At 34.8% G+C, this 14,692-nt stretch overlaps 1 protein-coding gene across 2 annotated transcripts in view; it reads right to left on the bottom strand.

Moving 5' to 3' along the window:
• The window catches only part of DISP1 (dispatched RND transporter family member 1), a 223,957-nt gene that overhangs the window by 59,654 nt on the left and 149,611 nt on the right, over nucleotides 1–14,692 (bottom strand). Inside the window, exon 1 of one of the 2 annotated variants that reach the window (XM_021706833.1) lies at nucleotides 13,963–14,114. The exons of the other annotated variant lie outside the window; for it this stretch is intronic. The gene's annotated coding sequence lies outside the window, so the exon portion shown is untranslated. Of the gene's footprint in view, nucleotides 1–13,962; nucleotides 14,115–14,692 lie in introns of those variants that run through there. 2 annotated transcript variants of the gene reach the window in all.

Genomic DNA, 14,692 nt, shown 5'->3' with positions numbered 1-14,692 from the left:
AAAAAAAAAAAAAAAAAAAGAAAAGAAAAAGAAAACCATAATTTGGCTCACTATCCCCTCTGGCACGGCATTCTTCTAATAGGCAAAAGAGCTTTTGGAGAAATCTCTCTCCAGTCTCTCTTTACCTCTGGCAGACATACAGGTAAACAGAAAAAATAACCTCTTTTTAGTCTGTGTACATGGTAGTCTAATTGATAAACCTGGATCCCCAAGAAGAAAATTTCCACATCCATTTCCACCTAATATATAAACTACTCGACAGGGGCATGTCTGAGCAGAGCAAGGCCATATTAGAATGTAAATTGAGCATTATTTATTTACCTTTCAGATAAAACTCCTCTAACACACACACACACACACACACACACTCTTCGGTTAAACATCACACAATAAAAATTCCTTTATAAATTGTTTCTGTGGAATGATAAAGCATTTAAAAACTTATATATAACACACATATAAAACATATATAAGTATATATATAGTTTATAAATATGTGCATATGTTACATATATAAAACATATATAAACATATATAATATTTAAATATGTGTGTGTGTATAAATAATCAAGTAGATGCTACTTCTCTCATCAGTTTTACATCATTTCCTTTTCCATACATTTTTTTCTAATGACTACTGAGAGGGATTTTGAATTGTAGGAATTACAGTTGCTATCTCCTTCATTAAATCACTCTTGGGTATAAATTCGCAGTATAAAACATTCAAATAATGTACCCAACACAAAGCAATAGTAGTTTAATCTATTAGTTAACTAGCAGGAAGGCAGGGTAGATATACTGACTGGCAAGAGCACTAATATGATCCAGGAAGCACAAACGCAAATCCTTCTTTCATCACTTTCTAAATATGCCAACTCAGCAAGAAGATCTGCTCATTTAAGCTTCTGTTTACTGGAAAATATAACCTCCCTTTTGTTGTTAACAAAAGAAGCAGACATATGCAAATGTTCTGAAAACAATAAAACATAAATTAAAGGACAGTTAAAGAAGCACTAGACTTGTAAAAAAGTTAATTGAAATTTAAGACGTTTATTTGCATGCTAGATAATGTAGGAAACAATTGGTAGATGGGATCAATGCAATTATTTTCCAGAATTAGAAACTCTCATTGTACAAACATTCCATTCACAGAAATCACTGAAGATGCATGCTTTCTCCAACCTCCAACTGCAACCCATGCTCTCTAGAGACCTCTGCCAAGCTGTCCCAGCTGATGGGATCTGCTGGGCTGAACAAAACAATACTCCTCCTGCCCTTCCAGCAGGAGGATAGAAGGAAGCAATATTTCCGATTTTTCCTACCAACCCAGGTTGGTTAATATATCATCTCTGAAAGTATATTTTTTCCAAAGTATTTAATTTAGTCAATCCTATTGACTGTAATCACAGCTGCTGGATGATTTATGCTAGTAAGAAGTATCTAACAACAAATATTTTCAAAATTTTAAAGTGAAACTGAGCTTATCACTATCCTTTGACTGGATTCAAAGTATCCTACAATCCCACAGACTCCATAATTTTTATGTTTCCCAAACTTCTAATTAAATCTACTTTCATAGGAAAAATAATTTTTCTTTTTTTTTGTAACCAGAGTCACAACTATCATTCCCTTTTATTTTTTATTGCAAATGCACCATTTTGTTGTTACACATGAGTTAAGTTGATTCTTGTAGGCTAGCCAGGGACCTAATCACCACTTAGAACATTTTCTTTTTCACTGTGGTAAAATGATGCTCAAGTGCCAAATAACTGACTTACAAATGAATTTTTGGAACACAACCTGTTTTGTAACTTGGAAGACTTCTTGTTATGAAGTAGGAACTAGTAAGGAATAATTTGAACTCTGACTTTGGCTTGTATTTAAAGCAAGTCACATGAGCTTTCTCTGATTCCATTTCGTTAATCATAAAATGGGAACAATACATTTAACTTCATAAATAAGTAAACAGTACGAGTAAAACAATTAAAAAGCAAAAAAAGAAAAATTTATTTGAAAAATGTCTATGGATTATTTAAGTTCAGCGGATGTATTTGTGTACGGGTTCAGCTGACCAGGAGAATAGCAAAGTTTCAATCTGAAGTCAAGAGTTGACCTTAAGGCCCACACAGAGAGTTTTCTATAGAACGGAAACAAATGAAGAAAAAATTGGTCTGAACCTAGGAAGGAGGGCACTAACAGGAAAGAAGACAAGACAGAGGAAAGATAAGTATAATAAAAAGGAATGAAATAAGGAGTTCCTGAAAGAGAGTGTTGACACTTGTGACTTGTGCCAAGCTATTGTGATAAATATAATGGTATGTGATTATAAATCCAATACAGTAATACTTATGGTAGAAGTTTAAAATAGGTTGTGGGTCAAATATAATGAGTAACTTTAAAAGACAGCTATGTTGAAATCACCTGTTCTCCCTAGGGCTATATCACACAGGGAAATGCTGAATTAATCAATCAAGAAATGCTATTCTTGAGGAACTGGGTCCTCAGTAGATATGTTAGTGTATTTCTCTCTGTTACTGAAAATAATATGCCAATGTTAATACACTCAAAGGCACTAATTTCACACCCTGTATTTCACCTTTTCATCTAGCATTATGTCTTGAGTGATTTAGCAGTTTTGGAGTGACAAGGTTTTTGGTCAAAAACCATCTTTTGATTGCATTTTAAAGCTTTTTTGCTTTGAGCCTCAGTTCTTCACATACATAATTCAGGGCAATACTTAATATACATCTCATAGGATTACTATAAGAATGTAAAAATGTTTGGAAAACTACAAAGGGCTATATATTTACATAGTGAGTTATCATTAATGCTTGATTGAGTGATGAGCCTATAAAAAGATACAAAATGATGTTCCCTAGTTTTAAGCCAAAATTATACTTTAAAAGGTCAATTGAGATAGCAGTAGCTTAGAAGAAACAGCATAGGTTGATCTGAGTTTGAAAGCTGACTCTACAGTTACTAACTTTGAGAACCTGGGTCAAGTTACTTAAGCCCTCAGTGTCTCTAAGTCTTGTTTTCTTCTTGAAGTTAAATTTGTTTGAAATGCAAATTGGTGCAACCTTCTAAAAGAGCAACTGGGAACTACTTATCAAAGTTTAAAATATCTTTATCCTTTGAACCTAATTCTGCTAGGAATTTCCTTTAGATACACTTGAACAATGTATTAGGATATATGCACACATTAGGATGTTGACTGCAGCACTGTTTGTAACAGTGAAAACTGGAAGCAATTTAAATTATTATCAATAGGGAACTTACATTCTATATACCCATACTTGAGTATCTGCACAAGGAAAAAAGTATGAGTTAGACCTAGATGTATTGCTACGGAAAGAAGTTCAAAGAACATCATTATGCGCAAAAAAACTTAGCTACAGAAAAACCTATAGGTATGAATCCATTTGGTTAAAAAAAAGTGTGTGTGTGTAATGTATATATAATATACAATGAAGTACATTTATTTATTTAGGTGTACATAGATAATTTCTAGAAGGACATAAGAAAATGCTAACATTCTTTTCTGCTAGAGAGTTGTATTGGGCCATTTGGAGAGTGGAAAAGACTTTCACAATTTACTTTCTGAACTGCTTGCAACTTTTACTATAAGTGTTTCTTTTTTATAAATAATAAATATTACTAAAACAACACAAAAAGTCTGACGAACAGTGACTGATGAACAAAAGGTAATTATTACTAATATGCAAAGAGAGAAACAAAATTATTTTACTTTAAAGGATACACATTCACTGGATACATTTTAAATTGTGTATCACTTGATATAGAACGGCTATTTTACAATGATATCCTACACAACATATCAAATAACTGGATAAAGCAAGAAATGAAAGGGAGTCAAAGAATAAGAAGTGATGAACAGATGAACATAAAATATTCAGACAAAGGGTTCATTTGTCTTATCTCATAGCTTCTAAATTTTTAGAAACACAAATGATTATTTGTTGGGCCAAAGTTATCTATGAACCAAAAGCACCATGACTAATCCTATCATCATTAAAACAGACATTATAGAAAATAAATGTAAGTCAGGCTCGGTGGCTCAGCCTGTAATCCCAGCGCTTTGGGAGGCTGAGGTGAGTGGACTGCCTGAGCCCACGGGTTCAAGACCCACCTGGGCAACTTGGTGAGACCTCATCTCTACAATAAATCAAAAATTAGCTGGGCGTGGTAGTGCGCGCCTGTAGTTCCAGCTACTTGGAAGGCTGAGGCGGAAGGATCGCCGGAGCCCAGCAGGTTGATGCTGCAGTGGCCGGGAGCGGCCACTGCACTCCAGTCTGGGTGACAGAGTGAGACTCCAACTCAAAAAAAAAAAAAAAAGAAAAGAAAATAACTGTAGAGACATTTGAAAAAGAGTCATCAGAGCACATATGATTAGAAGATTAAAAATAGTTACATGCTATTCTTGTTTCAAACTCAGAAAATTTACACCTATAAATGCATAGAAATCATCATGCTTCAAGACAAAAAGTAGCATCTCATTGAAAATGTTACCATATAATCATAAAATAATCTGTTTGAATGATGAAAATTTTATTTGTTAATATACAGTCCTGTGTCTCAGTGATGGGGATATGTTCAGACAAACGTGTCATTAGGTAATTTTTGCCGTTGTGCAGATATCATAGAATGTATTTACACAAACTTAGATGGTACAGCCTACTATACATCTAGGCTATATGGTACAGCCTATTGCTTCTAGTCTACAAATTTTTATGTACAGCATGTTACTGTACTGAATACTGCAGGCAGTTGTAATACAATGGTAATTATTTGTGTCTCTAAATATAGACAAGGTAATATGTTGTATTACAATGTTATCACAGCTGGCCATAGGAATTTTTCAGTTCTATTTTAATCTTAATCCAAAGTATATGTGGTCTGTCACTGACTGAAATGTCCTTATGTGGCATATGACAATATATGAATACATTTATATATATAAATATTATAAATATGTTTAATATATATACCAAAAAAAGAGTATGCATTTTAAGAGATGTTATAGTTTTAGTCTGCCATAATCAGAAGTGTGTGGATACTGATGGTAACCACTTTGTACACCTCTATAATTGCAGAAGTCAAATGTGACTTGCATTCATCTTTTGTTATCAGTATATATTGCATATTACAATTGTAATACAGTTTTTTCCTTTCTTTAAGTGTGTATACTTTTGGGGGGGGCACCCTCTGTATATTTGGTATATATAAACAAAAATCAAAACATGTTAATGACACACAATTTATCCAAAGGATGTAATCAAACTATTTAGGTGGCTCCCAAAATTCAAACACACCTAAAGAGCATTAAGAAAACATCATAGCAGCTACTTGCAACTGGAGGTCAGAATTGATAGTGTGGCCAGAAAACTGTCAAGGTAAAATCTAAATGTACTGTTGAAGAGAATACACAGACCTATTCCAATTACCACAGTAACCACTTAGCAAAGCCATCACTATTCTTAACAAACACAGGGCTCATATAGCCTGAAGGAACATCATCTTCATCCCATTAACAGTTACAATAGTGCACCTCTTTGGTATTTCCAAAGCACTTTCTCACACATGATCTCACTTGAGTTGATCCTCCTAATAGCCCTTGGAAAAACAGGTGTGACAGGCATTACCACTCCATTTTGCAAAAGAAAACTTAACACAGAGAGTATTAGGAAGGTGCTCAAAGTCACATACTGATGACAAATGGTGAGGCTAGGAAGCCTGATGCTATGATTTTGAGCTCTTTCTGCTAAGAGACATTCCATAAGCTCAGATGACATATTTTAGAATAACTCTTTGCTTCACCAGATTCATAACACCAAATTTAGGAATAAATGGCAAAACTGGATCAGCAACAAGATGTTATGTTGTAGACAATCACATTTTTCAGAAAAGTGAACCTCCCTAGAGCAGTTTCTCTAATGAAATACAAAACACTAAACCAGTGCTTCTGAACATAAGGGTCACCTGGGGGTACTAGAGCAGATTTCATACAGTACACCAGGAATGGGGCAACAAGCCTCCAAAAGGCTGCTGTTTCCTGGAATACATGTTGATAGTAAGGCAAGACCACAAACTAGGTGGAGAGGTTACTAGATAATTATGCCTAAGTAATGGCAAGATGAGCAAACTTAAAGAATGGACAAAAAGTAAGAAAATAATAACAGATGACAGAGACATAAAGTTCCATTTATCTAATTATGGCAGAGAAAAGTAACAAATATAACAGCAGAGGTTCTGATTTATTCTAAGTTTAATTATGGCTTATCTCATGACTCCCAAACAGTTTTGTGCATGGAAATAACAGTTAGTAGGATTTTAGGCCGGGCTCGGTGGCTCAGCCTGTAATCCTGCACCTTTGGGAGCCTGAGGTGAGTGGATTGCCTGAGCCCGCGGGTTCGAGACCCACCTGGGCAGCGAGACCTCATCTCTACAATAAATCAAAAATCAGCCGGGCGTGGTAGCACGCGCCTGTAATTCCGGCTACTTGGAAGGCTGAGGCGGAAGGATCGCTGGAGCCCAGCAGGTCGAGGCTGCGGTGGCCAGGAGCAGCCACTGCACTCCAGTTTGGGTGACAGAGTGAGACTCCAACTCAAAAATAAAAACAAAAAACAAAACAGTTAGTTGGATTTTAATCTTTTTAGTGCAACTCATATATGGACTGAAGCACCCTGCCCTGTTAACTGGGTGAGACCCCCCCCTCCAATTGGTACTACAATTAGAAGATAGGTATATAAAGAGACCTCAATTTTTTTTTTTTCACATCAAGTATAAAGGCAGTCTGGGGCTACTGTATTCATTATATCCATTATTTACCAAACCTGCTTTTTTTTTTTTTTTGAGTTGGAGACTCTTGCTCAGGCTGGAGTGCAGTGACACACTCACAGCCACCCCAGCATCAACCTGCTGGGCTCCGGAGAGTCTTCTGCCTCAGCCTTCCAAGTAGCCGGAACTACGTGCTACCACGCTCAGCTAATTTTTTATTTTATTGTAGAGACAAGGTCTCGCCAAGTTGCCGGGGCTGGTCTTGGACCCATGGGCTAAGGCAATCCACTCGCGTTGGCCTCCCAAAGTGCTGGGATTACAGGCTGAGCCACAGAGCCCCACCCCAAACCTGTTTGAATGTGAAATGGTTCATCTAAAATTGCTTGATGCTTATCCTAAAATGATGGACTCACTTATGATCACTGGTACCAAGCTGTCGCATTAATATTTAGTGCTATGGGCAAAGAAATAAATAGCTTTTCTAAATGCCAAGAGAAATTAACAAAGAATGGTACTTTACACATTTCTGCAGTAGGGCTCTTAAAGCTGGATGGTAGAAAGACATCAGCTAAGTTTTGTCTTTAGTCATATTTCTCTTCTCAAAGGAGTGCTAAAAACGTTTTTTGTCATCTCACTATGTCAAGTACTTTCCTCACAATATCCCTATGAAGATATTACAAAACCCATTACAGGGAAAACTGAGGGTCAAAAATATTAAAGTAACTAATCCAAATCACATAATTGGGATTCATTAGGACTCTAATGATAAGGCTTTTCCACTATCTGAAGATGCTTCTAAGGCAATGCCAAGTTCAACTAGCTTTTATAGAACCACTAGAGGCTACTGATATAAAGTTCTATCTAAAGGATCATATGAAAAATAGCCTCTGAATTCAATATCTAGCAAGATAGTTTTAAACATACAATTTAGTATTCAAGAGTGTCACAGACATATTTTACTAAGTTAAGGAAAGATGTCATCCATCCACGTATCATATTATGCAAACTTGAAAAAGCAATGTGGATTGATCTTTGTTGGCATGTAGGATTTGGGCTATTTCAAAATAATATAATTATTACCTGGTAGTAAGATCTGTATCTTTAATAAAAGAGTTGGGTACTTTTAAGGAACCAAAAAGGACGGTCTTTTTTTTTTTTTTTGAGTTGGAGTCTCACCCTGTCGCCAGACTGGGGTGCAGTGGCACACTCCCAGCCACCGCAGCCTCGACCTGCTGGGCTCTGGCAATCCTTCTGCCTCAGCCTTCCAAGTAGCTGGAACTACAGGTGTGCACTACCACGCCTGGCTAATTTTTTGATTTACTGTAGAGATGAGGTCTCGCCAAGTTGCCCAGGCGGGTCTCAAACCTGCAGGGTCAGGCAATCCACTCACCTCAGCCTCCCAAAGGGTGGGATTATAGGCTGAGTCACTGAGCCCAGCTAAGGATGGTCTTAAGTAAAAAAATATATATATAATCTTCCCTTCTGAGACAAATTAAATTTTCTTATGTTTTTGAGTTCATGAACTTTCTACCACTAAGCTCCCATTCAGTAAGAACACATAAATAGCTTCAACTAATGAAATAAACATTTTATATACTGTAAATAACTACACAAAAATAAGGTATTATTACTATTATCTCCCTTAAGTACAAACTGCAATAAGTTGGAAGCCATTTTCCCAAAGAAACAGCTTACATTACATTTTAAGATCTATATCACTAACCATACATTTCACAAAAACCTACTAGGTACTAGTACGTTTTCTGCCACATAATGAAAAAGCAAACCTAGTTCCAGACAATCTAAAAGTAAAGGATTACTATTCTTTTACAATGAGAACTTACTGTTTTTACTATTAAATTTATATTATCAAGTAGGTAGTTTCAACTTATTATAATAAACACCACCTTTAAAAACGAAATACACCTAACATTTTTATATAAGCTCTTTAAATGATTATATATAATATATATTAACACACCAATAAGAATAAACTGTAAGTTTTTTTAACAAAAATTATTCATGGTATTTACAAATAGCTTAATATAGAAGAATAATTTAAATTGCCAGATAAAATCCCTCCTCCTAAGATTTACAACAAAAAATTATAAACATAAAATAAGTAAAAGTAAAATAAACTTATAAAGATATTACAGTATATCTGCAATAGCAAATCTGAAAGCCTTGAATTTGGAAAGCAGTATTATTGCTAGCAATGAGTTGTCAAAGCAGAGACTTATACATGTAGGGATGAATGATAAGAATTGTAGAAACATCAATTTTATTTTTCTCATTTTGGTTTATATCTTTGGCAATAGGTTTATGTGGGAAAAGAAATGTGGGTAGGAAATGAAGTTTATCTTCTACAATCTGGGATAAATGATGTCAATACCATCTTCTGTTTACCACCGACGCTGATCTTCCTAAATACACATTTCAGGAACACTATCACAGTATGACAATTATTAAAACAGTTTTTAGAGATATTTTTTCTAAGTTCATCCACAGAAATTGTCATTCCAGACAGGATTCACCACTTCTCCTCCATGTTATAAGTGTTGTATCCATAAGCATCTGAGAGAATGAGGGAGAGAAAGATGGGCTTTTTATCTTTTGAGTTTCTATTTCAGGTGAATTTAAATTCCATTAATTCCTTTTGAATGCTAAGTCTGGAGAACTATGCTAAATTGAATAACCAAGAATATACAAAATAAAACTAGAGAAGCTTTCTCTACTAAGAAATGTCAAACAATGGTCATTAAAAAAAATCTACAAAGTCCTCCTATATAGGTAGTTATCTAACTCCAAACCAGCCAAGACATTTGTCGAGACTCTGCTAAAAGTCTTGATGGGAATGCAATAAGTAAAACAAATATTCACAAAATTACAAGCCTATCACAGCAGTCTCATCCCTAGCTGCAGATTTGAATCACTCCAGTTAATACTAAAATATATATTAGTATATTTTAGTATGAGTAGCTCTTTCCCAGTAGAAACAGGATCATATATATATATATATAGATGATACAGGGCTCTGGCTCCAGAGGTTCTGATTTAATTCATATTGTAGTGAAGAGTGAGCATTAGAATTTTTTTTTTTTTTGAGTTGGAGTCTCACCGTCGCCCAGACTGGAGTGCAGTGGCCGCTCCCAGCCACCGCAGCCTCGACCTGCTGGGCTCTGGCGATCCTTCCGCCTCAGCCTTCCAAGTAGCTGGAACTACAGGCGCACGCTACCACACCTGGCCAATTTTTTTGATTTATTGTAGAGATGAGGTCTCGTCTGCCCAGGCAGGTCTCAAACCCACGGGCTCAGGCAATCCACTCACCTCAGCTTCCCAAAGGCGCAGGATTACAGGCTGAGCCACTGAGCCCGGCTAGCATTAGAATTTTTTAAAGCTCCCCAGGTGATTTTAACATGAGCCAGAGCTGATAACCACTAGTTTATACTTTCTGTAATTAATTCTGATCAATTTACAAGAACAAGCAACTGCTACTCAAAATAGTCAACACTCAGGAAATATTGCCTAAAATGCAAGAATATTGCTGCGTATTAAAAAAATTTGGATCTGGTACTCTATGTTAGATGTACTTTATAATATTTATAGAACTTTGTAGATTTTAAAAAATGACCAATGTTTGATATTTCTGATTAGAAAAAGCTTCTCCAGTTTCATTTTGTATATTCTTGGTTATACAATTGTTTTTTGATTACAGTGAAAAGAGGTTTCATCTACAGTACTTCTTAAGTTGGAAGGGTGGGGGCAAGGGTGCAGCAAGAGGAAGTCTTAATAAGACATTAGCTCAAGCAAAGCAGTTCAGACTTCATGGGGAACAAGTTTTGTGGAAATATGAAATAAGTGATCATATAGCCTCAATTACTTATGGATCTTTTGAAGAAAGTTTGGGAAATAGCTCATTTATCTAATCAGTTTATTTAACACTCAAGAAAAAGTATATCCCCAACCTCTGGTCAATTTCTAAAATGAAATCCCAAGGTCATCTAATAAAATAACATTTTCCCTAAAGTTCCATTTGGGGAGTAGGGGGAAATTTCTGATGGTATTTCTTATACTTTCTTATTCTAGGCAGAGACAGCTTCCAGATACCAGGATTGCTAACTAGACTCACATCCCCACCAAATAAGAATTACAAGATGTTTTGGTAACAAATAAGATCCTCAAGATGTGATAGAGTTATCTCTAGGCAATGAGATTTCATTTGAAACTATTTTGTCTCAACTAAAATCACAAAATGGACAGCTTTACAATTGAGCAATCTATCTGTATCACTGTAGCTCTTCCCCAGTAGAAACAGGATCATATTACTGAGCTTAACAAATGTTGTTGAACAGATCACAAGCATGTCTAAAGACACCATGAATGTTTAATACTTCACACATCTCAAAACCTCAGAACTTAGCAGCTCAAAGGAAAAAACCATCACTGAGGTAAATCAAACTAAGAAAATCCTACTCCCACACATTGTGAGGCAAAAGAATGTGAGAGAATTTAAAAAATGTCTTTCATAAAGCCAAAAACTGAGATCAATCACCATAAAGCACTTAAAAGTTGTTTGATTTAGATGGTAGTGTGTTGTTTTTTAATACTACACTTAAAATTATCTAAACTTTTCCCACAAATGTTAAGTATCTGATACCAGGCCCCAATCCCTGCTGTTTTGTGAAGTTTGAGAAGCAACAAATCAAATTTCCTAGAGCAGCTCCCCAAATGGGTTCTTCCCTGCAGAGTCCAGCAAATAATGTCTCAAGGGTATCCTTTAGTCTACTGAGAAACTTGGGAAACATCACTCAAGGTATTTGTATAAAACACAATTAAAGGCATCCTTTTATTTAAAAAACTGAGATTTGTTTTAAGCTTAGAAACACATCAAATTTATAAAGATTTTATTCTTACTTGAATTGGATTAGTAAATTAAATGCCTAACATAAAACTCTGGATATGACCTTCATAATCTTTTTCTATTATCTTACTTATAATAAATTCTTGTAAATTCTGCTATTTTCTTTCTTGTATATATTAGATGAACTGAAATTACATTTACTATTGGTGTGGATTCCTGGTTGCTCACAAAAGTAACTAAATAATATTTTTTCAGTAAATAGGTAAATGTCCTTAGTTAGTAATCATATAATGTACCTACTGTGTTCCTTATGAATAGTTTTCTTGGAATTTAGATATGTGATCCTGTAATACACGTGCCTGTTTAATGGTGATTAAAATAAGAGAATAGAAATTAAGATGAAGAGAACAAAGAGCTACTTTCTTTCCCAAGGCTAGCTTTTCTAATTTACTTTAGTTGCTTTGTTTTGCATTTTTTCCAAAGGGCTGATAGGCTAAGCAGCTCATTTGTCTTGATCCTAAACAACCCAGGTTTTTATCCTGTGTTAAGATGTAATCAAGAATTGCAATTTTTTAAAAGTAGGAAACATCCATGTAGTCTGTACGTCAAGGCTGTTAATCATTCACACTGAATTATAAGAATCATATCGTGAAAATGCTCAGATCCAATCCCAGAACACAAAGCAGTTAGAACAGAAGGTAAAGAATTGATGCACAGTAAACACTAAAAAGCAGATTACCCAAGAGCTGCCAAAAAGGCTCAATTGGTTCAATATAAACTACAGGACAAGTGGGACTAGGTTTAAATGTTGGATGAATCACTTTTATAATACATATTTCCTAGACCGAGGCAAGGTTAACATGTATTTTCTACAGTGCTTTGGTAGGTCAATCATTCAGACATTTAAACATTATGTATTTTTTCATAACCAATGCAAACAGTTCATACTTACACTTTTAAAATTCAGGTCTAAGATGTGAGCTATATGAAGCATGAAAGATACATAAAAATACTCTGCTTCTTTATTTAACAAAAAGTTCCAAGCAAGGTATATTCAAATGAAATATTCCAATATTCAATATTTTGGCAATGAAAGCATTCTAAGATAATCTATTAGAGATGCAAGACTAAAATATAAACAAAATAATGCAAAAAGACTATTTTAACATTTTAGAAAGTAGAAATTTGTCAGCAGAGACTAAAACCATGGGAAGTGGGAAACCCACTGCCTATGAGTAAAATACTCATTAGAGTTTATTTACATAGTTGAGTGATTTCCCAGTCATCAAAGGAAACTGAAGTTTTCCTAATTATAAATAGTATGATCTAAAATAACCCTCCTATGGGTAAAAATGACATATTTCATTCTTTTCTTTCAACAAGAATACCTGTTTGTTAAAAAAAATTGTTTTTAGCAAAATGTGTTCTCTATTTATCACTGGAGAAAGGCATTTATGGTCAGTCAACAATGTGCATAAAATATCTCTGTTTTCACTAAATTTTTGTTTAATTTTTTTAATTCACATTTTACTACTAGACATAAAGTTATTTCACAAGTTAATCTAGTTTAAATTTTTCTGCCAGTTGCATATAAATGATCCATTTTTATCTTAAACAAAGTCACTATAGCAAGTATATTTTGGACTTCTACTTTAAATAGCAAGTCCCATCATAATATAGTCCATTGTTAAATTAAAATGCATACAATGCATGAAATACTTAATCAACTAAAAGACAACCTGAGATTGTGTACCAAGCTGTATATTTGAAATGAACTTTGGTAAGAATTACTTGCTGTTGAATCTTAGTTCTCAAGTGGGTATCTTCACCAAACTTCTCCCTTTATAGGATGGAAATGTTAACAATTTTCTATTTTTTAAACAAAATTTAAGTCCCAAAAGTGATTTCTATGATTCTACATTTACTTTTCTATCAACTGGTAATGACAAGCACATATCTTTAAAATTTTCTGATTTAGACAGCAGCTACATAAGAATCCCAAAAGTGTAAAACAACACAAATTTCTTTAAATCTCAGGTTTCCTTCCAACTTCATAAAGAAAGCACATTTTAAAAACTTAAGAGCTAGCTGACCTTACCTTACTGTGCTAGATTATAACTCAAACTTCACAAGATTTTAATGCGTTAAAATGCCATTCAAAGTTTACATCGAACAAAAAAAATCCAAATAAAAAACAGTGAGCTGGAGTTTTAAATATTATTCTAAGAGACAAAGATCAGTTTTTAATCAATCCTCCCAAAATAGTAAACTCACACGTATAGCAACAAGAGTAAATGCATTACCTTTATGTTAAAAAGAAGGAGCTTCTCTGGCTCAGTTTGGTCTGCAAATGAGTGCAGTAGCAACCAACAGTGGTAACTGACTGCAGGAACAGCACAACAGAAAGCAATGAGTTGGCAGGAGCAGCTCCACAGAGTGGCAGGACAGACTGAATGACAAGCACATGCAGATTGCTTTGAATTAGGCATGTTAGGGGCTGGAACTTTCAGTGTTTGCTCTCCAATAGGAAAGGAGAGTTTTTCTCCTACTTAACCCCTGGGGGAAAGGTCTTAATAATGGTAACAGCTGGCATACAGAGGGGCTTGATCTGAGCGCGAGGTCAGCAAGCCAGGATATGAAGGTGACATGTAATTTCTAGCCTTTTCCTGCTTCTACAGGGAAATTGCATGAAGGGCTGTTTTTAGTTATAACTTCCTTTGATCTTTTGGATTTTAAGTTACTTAGTAGATTAAAGCCATGTTAGCTGATATTATTTGCTTGCTTAGCCTAACTTAAGTGTTACAGATTCAGTTTTCTGACACATAGTGCTACTATGTTTAAACTAACACAAATCAGTGTTTATTTCCAAGTTCTGAGGATTTTTGTGTTCTTTCAGAAAAATGGCTAGAGATGCTACTTTTACAACAGAAAATTTATAGTTTTTAAAAGAGGCCGTCTTCTTTTAAAGCATTAGTCAAAGCAGTTTCAAGTGTTTTCCTTCAATTTTCCTAAACAAAAACAGCAGTTTGTTAA

Source organism: Carlito syrichta, unplaced genomic scaffold (assembly GCF_000164805.1).
Source record: "Carlito syrichta isolate Samal-C Ts95f unplaced genomic scaffold, Tarsius_syrichta-2.0.1 Scaffold116229, whole genome shotgun sequence".
Classification (NCBI taxonomy): Eukaryota; Metazoa; Chordata; class Mammalia; order Primates; family Tarsiidae; genus Carlito; species Carlito syrichta.
This window is presented reverse-complemented; position numbering and strand designations above follow the sequence as displayed.